The sequence below is a fragment of the Bubalus bubalis genome, chromosome 2 (genome assembly GCF_019923935.1).
Source record: "Bubalus bubalis isolate 160015118507 breed Murrah chromosome 2, NDDB_SH_1, whole genome shotgun sequence".
NCBI lineage: Eukaryota > Metazoa > Chordata > Mammalia > Artiodactyla > Bovidae > Bubalus > Bubalus bubalis.
The window spans coordinates 13,435,399-13,447,026 of NC_059158.1; the positions used below are offsets into that span (position 1 = coordinate 13,435,399).

Consider the following 11,628-nt stretch of genomic DNA (forward strand, 5'->3'; position numbering starts at 1 on the left):
AAACCAAGACACTATTGTAAAGCAATTATCCTTCAATTAAAGATAAATAAATTTTAAAAAAGTATGAGGGAGGACCAAAGTAGAGTATCTCTTGTTTGTAGCATATACATTTGAATTTCCTGCAGCTTCACTGAATATTTCATTGTATAACCTAAGGTAACCAGTCTAATCAATTATTTTCCTATAATGCTTTTCAAGAAGTTTGCTTCCTGAGTGACAAATTCTTAGCCAATTCAAAATGAAACCACCATTTATTTATTTATTTTTTACTATGCCTTAGGCACATACATTAAACTACCGCACAATTGCAGTCATCTCACACGCTGGTAAAGTAATGCTCAAAATACTCCAAGCCAGGCTTCAAAAATATGTGAATAGTGAACTTCCTGATGTTCAAGCTGGTTTTAGAAAAGGCAGAGGAACCAGAGATCAAATTGCCAACATCTGCTGGATCATGGAAAAAGCAAAAGAGTTCCAGAAAAACATCTATTTCTGCTTTATTGACTATGCCAAAGCTTTTGACTGGGTGGATCACAACAAATGGAAAATTCTGAAAGATATGGGAATACCAGACCACCTGATCTGCTTCTTGAGAGATACATATGCAGGTCAGGAAGCAACAGTTAGAACTGGACATGGAACAACAGACTGGTTATAAATAGGAAAAGGAGTACATCAGGCTGTATATTGTTACCCTGCTTATTTAACTTCTATGCAGAGTACATCATGAGAAACACTGGGCTGGATGAAGCACAAGCTGGAATCAAGATTGCCGGGAGAAATATCAATAACCTCAGATATGCAGATGGCACCACCCTTATGGCAGAAAGTGAAGATCTAAAGAGCCTCTTGATGAAAGTGAAAGAGGAGAGTGAAAAAGTTGGCTTAAAATTCAACATTCAGAAAACAAAGATCATGGCATCTGGTCCCATCACTTCCTGGCAAATAGATGGGGAAACAGTGTCAGACTTTTATTTTTTGGGCTCCAAAATCACTGCAGATGGTGACTTCAGTCATGAAATTAAAAGACGCTTCCTCCTTGGAAGAAAAGCTATGACCAATCTAGACAGCATATTAGAAAGCAGAGACATTACTTTGCCAACAAAGGTCCGAATAGTCAAGGCTATGGTTTTGCTAGTAATCATGTATGGATGTGAGAGTTGGACTATAAAGAAAGCTGAGTGCCGAAGAATTGATGCTTTTGCATTGTGGTGTTGGATTAGACTCTTAAGAGTCCCTTGGACTGCAAGGAGATCCAACCAATCCATCCTAAAGGAAATCAGTCCTGAATATTCATTGGACGGACTGATGTTGAAGCTGAAATGCCAGTGCTTTGGCCACCTGATGTGAAGAATTGACTCATTGGAAAAGACCTCGATGCTGGGAAAGATTGAAGACAGGAGGATAAGGGGATGACAGAAGATGAGATGGTTGGATGGCATCACTGACTCAATGGAGATGGGTTTGAGTGAACTCCGGGAGTTGGTGATGGACAGGGAAGTCTGGCGTGCTGCAGTCTATGGGGTCGCAAAGAATCAGATACGACTGAGAGGCTGAACTGACTGAATGGAGCACATACATTATGCTTTTTATACATGCTCTCATTTAAACTTCACAACAATCTTGGAAGGATAATGTTCTATATTTAATAAAAAGCAGCTGCATTACCATATGTAAAATAGATAGCCAGTGGGAATTTTATGTATGATGCAGGGAGCTCTACCCAGTGCTCTGTGTCAAGAGGGAGGAGACATATGTATAACCATGGCTGTTTCATGTTGATGTATGGCAGAAACCAACACAACATTGTAAAGCAATTACACCACCCTTATGGCAGAAAGTGAAGAGGAACTAAAAAGCCTCTTGATGAAAGTGAAAGTGGAGGGTGAAAAAGTTGGCTTAAAGCTCAACGTTCAGAAAACATGACATCTGGTTCCATCACTTCATGGGAAATAGATGGGGAAACAGTGGAAACAGTGGCAGACTTTATTTTTCTGGGCTCCAAAATCACTGCAGATGGTGATTGCAGCCATGAAATTAAAAGACGCTTACTCCTTGGAAGGAAAGTTATGACCAACCTAGATAGCATATTCAAAAGCAGAGACATTACTTTGCCAACAAAGGTCCGTCTAGTCAAGGCTATGGTTTTTCCAGTAGTCATGTATGGATGTGAGAGTCGGACTGTGCAGAAAGCTGAGCGCTGAAGAATTGATGCTTTGAAACTGTGGTGTTGGAGAAGACTCTTGAGGGTCCCTTGGACTGCAAGGAGATCCAACCAGTCCATTCTAAAGGAGACCAGTCCTGGGTGTTCTTTGGAAGGAATGATGCTAAAGCTGAAACTCCAGTACTTTGGCCACCTCATGCGAAGAGTTGACTCATTGGAAAAGACTCTGATCCTGGGAGGGATTGGGGGCAGGAGGAGAAGGGGACGACAGAAGATGAGATGGCTGGATGGCATCACTGACTCGATGGACGTGAGTTTGAGTGAACTCTAGGAGTTGGTGATGGACAGGGAGGCCTGGCGTGCTGCGATTCATGGGGTTGCAAAGAGTCAGACACGACTGAGTGACTGAACTGAACTGAACCCCCCAATTAAAAATAAATAAATTAAAAAAAAGAACTTCAGTTTTGAGGGTTAAGTACCTAATTAGAATAAGCTAACAAGTTGTGGAGTTAGGATTCTAACCTCTCTATGTCTAACTTAAAATCAGATTTTTATATGTTGCATGTTATTCTCTCTCAATACTGGAAAAAAAAAGTCATGGTGGTGTGCGTTGCTCATAATTGCCAATATCTGGTTCTGCTCAACTTCTGAGTACAAGGGGGAGTGTCCTTCTTACTTTGTTGAAGTTAGATGTGATCATGTAATTAGTGTTGGACAGTGCAAAGTAAATAAAAGTAAAAAAAAAAGTAAAAAAAAAGTAAAAAAAAGTAAAAAAAAAAGTAAAAAAAAAAAAAATATACATCCCTTCTGGGTCAAGGCATTTATTAGTAATAGCTGGGGCTTGACTTTGCAATTTCCCCATTCCTTCCAGAACTATCCTCGAAGCCAAGAGTTCAGAGGGAGCCCAGATTCTCCTTGGTCCCTGAGTTGCTGTGATAAGCAGAGCTTCCCATACTGGACTTGCCACAGGAGAAAGAAAGAAACATTTGTTGTTTGAAGTCACTGAGATTTCAGAGCTGTATTGTTACTGTAGCTCAGACTAGTATTTCCTGACTAGTACAATTGCTTGAATTAGCATTATAACCAGCAAGGTCTGTAATTCTTATTGATATATTCAGATTGGTTTTGAGCACTAGCACCCATCTTATATTCTGTGCTTTAATCGTACTAATCTGCTTGCCGGTCTCTGAACGCTTAGTCTTTTTGTATACCTCAGGACCTTTGAACCCTTCTTCCCTCTGCTTGAAATAGGAAAGAGTTCATCATAGTGGGTGGTTAAGAATGGGCTACAGATTCAGGATAGTCTATATTTTTATGCAGAATTATCTACTTTCTCTCTATACTGCCTTTATTAAGTAGCTTAACCCTTATTGCCCCCACTTTCTTATTTGAAAAATGGGATAATAATATTGCATCTATCATAGGGCTGCTGTGAGTGTTAACTGAAAATCTGAAACATTTAGAATAAATGCTGTTATTGCTATTATTATAAAAACTTCACTCAGATGTCTTCTCTTCTAGGAAGTCTTCCTGATGTTTCTGTGTTTGATTAGGTAGCCCTTTATTGTGCTACTGCAATGGGTTGTGAAGACCTTTATAAAACTGTATCAAATACTTGTCTGTCTCTTCTCTAATGTCAGCATTTGAAAAACGTCAGTTAGAAGTAAAATAATGTATTGCTACCACCCAGTAGTCAATAAATATTTTCTGAATGAATAAGAAACTCTGAGTCAATAGCTGTGGGCCTAAGCTAGTAATTAGTACTAAGGAAATAATTATGAGCCTCAAGTAAAATTAATCTTATAAATGATAATCGCATGAATTAATCTAGTTACAGAAGTGTTCTTCTAACTACCTTGATTGATGGAAGCTTCATTTTTTAGAATTATGTTAAATGGGGTGTAATTTTCAAAAATTGAGATCATTTTTGATTTTCTAAAATTGCTAAAAGCACAAAGTTTATAAACTAAATTGTTTGCAATTTATAATAGATCATTTTGGCATTAGCAACCTGGATTATGTTTAGAGAGGTACTGTGTTACACACAATAATAAATGTCAAAAATTAATATTATTGTTTATGAACACCCAATATTGCTACAAGGTAGACATAAGGTTTAAATGTAATGTCTTTATATTCTAAAATAATATTTATCCTAATGTCCAATTTACAACCACGAGTTGATTTAGATATTTGATAAAATTGACCTTTTCAGCTTAGTGAGAAAGAAAAACCTCATTTTTGGTTTTGATAAATTCACAGTTTCTCAAAAGAAAACATTAAAAAATTTTTTGTCTGATTTTTAAGTTGGTGACTTACCTCCCAGTGTAAACACTTCTGCAGTAAACAATGTCTCTCCACCAAGCAATAGTAATCATCCAAATTAAATTTTTTTTTAAATATGGGAAATGAATTTCACTATGATATTAAACCTTTATCATACTAAATTTTGGAGATTTTTTTGTTAATGATATTTAGAATTTCTGCTCCACCATTGTGGAACTATCTTTCATACTGTCTGATTCCTGCGTATAATGTATCCTTCTCGCCAAGAGGACATCTTGTCGAGATGTTGAGATGTCCTTGCCTTATCAGGGGATGCTACTGGCATAGTGGTAAGCTCATTTTCTCATGCTTGTGCAAGGTGAAGGTTCTTGTAGTTCAGTCGCTAAGTCATATCTGACTCTGCGACCCTATGGACTGCAGCATGCCAGGCTTCCCTGTCCTTCACAATCTCCAGGGCTTTGCTCAGAATCATGTCCCTTAAGTCGGTGATGCCATCTAACCATCTCATTCTCTGCCGCCCTCTTGTTCTTAGTGAAGATAATTAGGTTTCATTTCTCAATAAGGAAAGGCATGATAATAGTGAATAAATTGAGAGAGAGAGGAGGAGGAGAGGAGAAATAAAAAGAGATTCATATTATAAAATATTATGTAACTTGTGCAAACCAAGAGGTGACAAGGACCTGGTTCCCTAGAAATTTGAATACTTCAGAAACAAAATGCATTTAAATTATCAGCACCTTTAGATTGGCACCTAATTAGAATATATCAAACTAGGCAGGGTGTTCAGTGTTTGAAAGAAACACAATATCCAAGCATAAAGCCAGAGGTCAGTCACTCACTCCGGATGACTATTTGTCCACTCGAACCTAATTGCCTTTGAATTTCCCTTCAGTCTTGTGAACAGGAGCTCAGCCAAGAATGACCCCAGGTTCACCTGTGAGAAGAGACAAGGAGGAAACACATGTGGTCACATCCTCTTCTTACCTGTAGGCAGGGAGGGATGCTCATGTGACTCTCTGGCTGCCCTTTCTGGGATAGAAGGAAGAGATCCGTGCATAAAAAAGAATTCCTGTCTTTGCTTTGCTTTTCCTTCTGCCCCACCTGTGTGTGTGATATGTCACAGCTGGCTGTGCATGCGTTTCCTTTCTTTACCGCTTAGCTTCAGTTTGGTTGCACTGCCCTAGGACGTCTTAATGGCTTTCAATGAACCTAATTAATTTTGCCCATTTTCAAAATGGCCCTTTGGCTAAATATTTAAGGAAGCTTTCAGTGTTGCAAGCAGAAGGTGATTGTTTGCAAATTCCTCAAGGTTAGAGACCACTGTGCTTGCTTCAGTGGTGAGGAGCGAGAGATTATCAGGGCCAGGAAGCACTGAGCCCTTCATTGGTGCAGGCTAATGAGAGGAGCTTAGAGGCTGGGCTTCAGGGCTGGTCTTGTGGGCCCCTGAATCCCTTGCAATCTGGCGGGCAGTGACAGTTCCAGGTCTACTCCCGGGCAGAGAGACAGTGGCTCTGGTTGGTCTTATTTTGGGTCATTGTAGGGTCGGAGGCATGACTATGGTGCTGTGAGCTTCTTCTGACTATGAATGACACACATTCCCAAATTTGGCAGTGGGATGAATGTGTGTGGGATATTGGCAATTGTCAGTAAGACTTCAGCTTATTTTAATAGGCTTCAGCTCCACGTAATAAACCAGATTTTATGAAACCTATTCATTCTAAATTTTATATTTTAAGCTGTTATTTTCTTCTTTTTTACTTTGTTTTTCTATTTTCTTCCCCCTTTTTCATTTTCTAATTTCCCTTTCTTGCTGCTTTTCTCCTTTGTTGTATTTTAAAAGAATAAAGAAATAAATTATGTCCACCAGAGGGCAGTCTGATCCTACACACACATACATCCGTGCGCACACATATACACACACAGTCACACATATACACACACACACGCACACACACCCAGCCCCCAACTCACCCCTCTTTTTCCTCTCTTTCCCCCTTCTTTACAACTCTCTTCCAGGAAGGATGTCAATGAAAGTAGATGGTAAACAAAACAAAACAGAAACCTTTTGGTTTTAAACTTCTTTCAGTATTGCCTATGTGCCGGCATGTAGTCTCAATGGTTTGATCTGTGAAGTTAGTCTTCTCTAGGTTTATGTCAGGAGTATATAGAGTCTTACTCTGACCTCTTGAAGAAAACAATCTCAAAATCTACCAAAATACACAGTGAAAATGAAAACTTGAGCTGTGAGATTTTGAGTGTATAAGACATGAAATGCATAAGACATCTCATTTCTGGGATCCCTGTGAAAGACGTGTGACTCCAGCAGTCAAGAATTTTCCAGTTTCATTTAAAAATTTTATAAGCCGTCTTTATTTTTCTCTACTACTGCAATCATCTCTGTTCCCGCACTCTATTGCTTTACTCCTCTAAAAATACTGGTATTTTGACTATATCCTTGCAGACTTTATATATGTTCCCTATGTCAGTGGAAGGTTAATGTCGAAAAGAAAGGGTGTGAGCTTTTCCTCTTCCTCACCTTCCTGACTGCACATGTCTGTGGCACCTGAAAGTCCCACTCTGCCCCGAGCAGAGGTTTGGGTAAATGAAGGGAATTTTCTACATGCAAGCTTAGTGGTTTTTGAGGTATGCTGGGGTGGAGAGAAAGTCAATTTTAGCTTTATTATCTAAAGCCATGAGAGGCAAAATAAGGACTACACGAACTCTCTGGAAAAAAAAAAAAAAAAGAGTGGTGCCTGAGCAATCCATTCAAAGACAGAAATCCTGAGGACAGAAGGGAGAAGAAAGTGTCACGGTTCGACTTTCAGTTTCTGAAACCTTGAGCTGTGCCTGACGTGTTGAAGGACACAGACCATGTACTAGTCTATCTTATGTAATCAGCATGAAACTCGAAATTGACTGGAAGCTCTCGATAAATTTGATGTTGTAGAGGGAATTCAGAATTCACTAGTTCCAGAATGCTAGGCTATTAAATCAGTTGCATTGGACATTCTAATATTTCATTGAAATAAAGTAGATGGAGGAAATATGTATGAATTTCAAGTAATTTCTCAGTCGAATTCGAAAGTAATGCTCTCCCAGTACTCTTCTCAAGGATGTCAACGGACAGACAATTTCTGCCCTAGGAATAATTTCTCAAAAGATGAAATCTTCCTGTGGTATAGATGTTACCTTTTTATGCATTACTTATTCCAGGGGCGTCTGGGTTGGTAGATGTTTTGGAATGTGAAGTGCGGTTTTGAGGTTCTGCCTCCAGGAACACTGAGGAGATGCAACTGAAGAGGTATTTTCAATTTGGCGCTAATCCAAATTAAAGAAAACACTTGCTAAAGAGACTGAGCCCAGAATTTTAAAAGTTCATCTTTAATCTGAGTACCCCACCAGGCACTAAACATGTTGACTCAAGTAGAGAAGGGGGAGCCCTCTCATGAACTCTGAATGCTAGAAAGAGCCAAGATTGCTAAGTGAGTTTCCATATCTTATAGATATGGAACTGAAGTCTACATATATTAAAACATGTTGCTCCATAGTCATAATGATTATGTGTTTGGAATACTTTTTAGATTAAGTCCCGAAATAGAATACCCAACTAATCTTCGACAATAATGGCACACATGTATTCAACTAGTTCAAATACTTCCCAGGTCATTGTTCCTATAGCTTGGTCTGTGGTTAGTTATGATATATCCTATATGAATAAAGACAGAGTAAGAAGGTGTCATGAAGGAGGCATTATTACCAAAGAGAGGCCCTTTTTACTTTGCAAGGAACTCCTTAGGAACATTCTTGCACTAAAGAACTTCACACAACATAGCCCACCCTCCAAATATTTGTTGATATGATTAAATAAAATAATGATGTTAGTGCATATAAAGTTTGGATTCTGTGGGAGAAAGCGAGGGTGGGATGATTTGAGAGAATAGCACTGAAACATGTATATTACCATATGTGAAATAGATGACCAGTCCAAGTTCAATGTATGAAACAGGGCACTCAAAGCCAGTGCACTGGGACAACCCAGAGGGATGGAATGGGGAGGGAGGTGGGAGAGAGGTTCGGGACGGGGAGACACATGTATGGCAAAAACCATTACAATATTGTAAAGTAATGTCTCCAATTATAATAAATAAATTAAAAAAATAAAGTTCATGCTGATGTTTCAGTGACTTAGGTGATCACATGTAAGATTTTCTTTGTTTTAAAAGGCAAGGACCCGTGTCTTTCAGGCACGCAAACTGCACTTTGGTTAGCTGTCTCTAGGAGAGAGATCCTTGAAGTGTGGTCCTCTGCTTCCCATGAGCAGCATCTGTAGCACCTGGGAATTTGTTAGCAATGCAGATCCCCGAGTGGACCCTAGACCTACTGAGTCAGAGACTTGAAGAAGGTGGGGTGTGAACCCAGGAGTCTGTTTTTCAAAGCCGTCTGGGTGGTTTGATGCTCACTTGAGTTTAAGAACCACTGTTCCCGAAGAACCATGGTGTTGGTTTATAAGAACAAATTCTGTTGACTTTTACATTTTAAACTTCCCTGCTAAATGTATCTGGATAGAATTATTTTGTCAAGATTTAGGTCGTTTCTTATTATAAGAGAGCAGTATGAGAAATCTGAAGACTTCTCCCTTTCCAGATGTTTTAATTCCTCTTAAAATTTCTTGAATTGGGGATTCAAAGCCTGCTTGCTTACAGCCTTTTTCTTTGTAAGAGTACAGACAGACCCTCCGTGGACACGCCTGTCCGTGGAGTCACATCACGTCTACTTTGTCTCTTTCCCAGCTGCATCCCCGCGGCTTCCCTACTGGAAGCTGTCCATCTCTCCCTGTGGTTCCCTCCCTGGTCCCGCAACACACCCTCCGAGCAAGTCAAGACTGTATTGTTCTAAGAAGCGCCTCATCAAGCCCCACTACTAGGATGTTCAACATTTTTTCCAATTAGCGACATGAAATATAAAAAGCCTTACTTGAGTTCCTTGAAGATGGCAATAACGAAGCCCTGAAGAAGTTGTCGAGGGACTAGGGCTAATTAAAATGCAGCAGGGTACAGAAGTAGAGGTAACCGCGGCTCGCTGTGCCACATCTCCGGTAATCAGCAGTCCCTAGTTTCCCCACACTAATTGACAGGAGACGCGGCGCTCCTGAGTGTGCACACTGCGCACATTAATGGAGTCGGCACACGCTGCCTGACTTGGCTCGTTATCGACCTTGAACCAGCAAAGGTCAGAGGACGGTGCTGCTTTCATCAACGTGACAGGTGTCTGAGGCGCTTCTCTCTGTAGTCTAATAATTTGGCAGTTGTCTTATCCTGTACATGAATTAGTGATCTGATCCTTGAAGTATGATGGATAAAAAGAATGTCAGGTCTGGGTAGGGGATGTAGCTCTGGGCATCTGTATTAGCCCCATCACTACCCACGGTCTGGGAGATGTGTGTTGTAGGAATGTCCTTTTTTTCCCCTAGAGGAAGAATGAGTCTGAATGCAGTCATTACATGAAAAGATCATTTTCCTAGAAAATGGTTAGCTATGAAAAAATATTTCACCAAGATATTAACATTCATGAGTCAGTTTCTTTCTATCAAGTAGACATTGACATCTGACACTTTTCCAATGTGGGCATAATGATAATGATAATGAAAATGAATGTTCTTTGAGAAAACTTAAAATCAATTAATAATATCTCCTGAGCATCCCTCATGCACTGAAAATGATTTCAGACATGATGTGCAGATATAAAAGAGATATAAGATGTTATACCCCAGCATATATGATACACATCAAGATATGCCAAGTATAAACATACTACAAAAATAAAGAACATACTCAAAGGCACATATGTGTAAGCTTCTATTTATATAACAGGGACAGTCAAACTGGCAGCCTCACCTGGCAAAGATTTGGGAACATTTATAAGCAAAGGCCAATGCAATGGGATAGATACCTTCTTATGGGCGAGTTGCAGAGCAGGATGAACGAATGAGAAAAGATGTCTTAATTAGAGGAAGAATTGTGCACTGCAGAGTTTTAATCCAGTTTTTCAAAGAGAGGAAGGATACAGACAAGGAGAAAGAAAAGGAGGATAATTTCTACCAGAGGCAAGACTTTGATACTGAAAGGACAAAGAAAATATTTCAAATGTTTCCCATTGTTATTGGATATTCTTTCCTCCCTTGTCACTTATAAAATTCCTATCTAATTTCAAATCGCATTGCAGAATTAATCACTTTATTAAAGTAAGTGTCTCTGAGCCTGCCCTAAGGAACAAAGTTGATCACAACCTTGTGTGTCACTTCTCTGCATTGCATGCTCTTTAGTGTCATCTGTACTAAACGTACTATATGTATAGACATACATCTGAGATGGGTTATAATTATTTACTCCTATGCCTAGCTCATTCCCTGGAGAAGGGAATGGCAACCCACTCCAGTATTCTTGCCTGGAGAATTCCATGGACAGAGGAGCCTGGTGAGCTATAGTCCATGGGGTCACAAAGAATTGGACATTACTGAGTGAGGAACACACTATCTCTATTGCGTGCTGAAGCTTGGTATAATCTAATACATCACAGTAAGACTAGAGACAGAGCATACACTTCAGAATAAGATGGAGTGAAGCTGAAATTAGATATCTGTATTTCACTAATAGTTATCTTTGGGTGATTTATTTAAATCTGTAAGTCTCAGTTTCCTCATCTGAAGAAATGGGGGTAACCTCCTTGAAGAGAGGTTGTGAGGATTACATTAGATATTGTATTCAGGTTCCTAGGAAATGCCAGTTGTCCTCTTACTCCCCGTCTTCTTCCAACTAGGATATTTAAAATCCTAGAGGGTAGGAATCATGTTATATTCATCTCTATAGCCTCATTATTTAATACTGTATTCTGGCATAAACAGCTGTTCAATGGAAGTTTGCTGAATTAAACCAAGTTGCCTAAAACATTCATGTAGAGTGATTGCACTATTCAAATCAGCATCAATATATTTTATAGACTTGGAAGAATTTATTATTGGCATTATCTGTTGTTTTTCTCACACATTTTTTACTATATGCATGGTTGAAGGAATTTTATGGACATTTCAAACATGTGTTTAGCCAAAATTATTCTGGAAATATGTTTCTTAAAAATATGAATAAATTGAATCTGTATTAATTTATCCAAGGCCAAAATAG

The 11,628-nt window shown here is 39.2% G+C and overlaps 1 long non-coding RNA gene across 1 annotated transcript in view; it reads right to left on the minus strand.

Moving 5' to 3' along the window:
• LOC123328241 overlaps positions 1 to 9,599 on the minus strand; it is a 28,349-nt gene extending 18,750 nt beyond the window's left edge. Inside the window, exons 1-2 of the long non-coding RNA XR_006543054.2 lie at positions 9,425 to 9,599; positions 5,290 to 5,384 (exon numbers count right to left, since the gene is read on the minus strand). This is a non-coding gene — a long non-coding RNA (uncharacterized LOC123328241). The remainder of the gene's footprint in view (positions 1 to 5,289; positions 5,385 to 9,424) is intronic.
• Between the last annotated feature and the right edge of the window lie 2,029 nt (positions 9,600 to 11,628).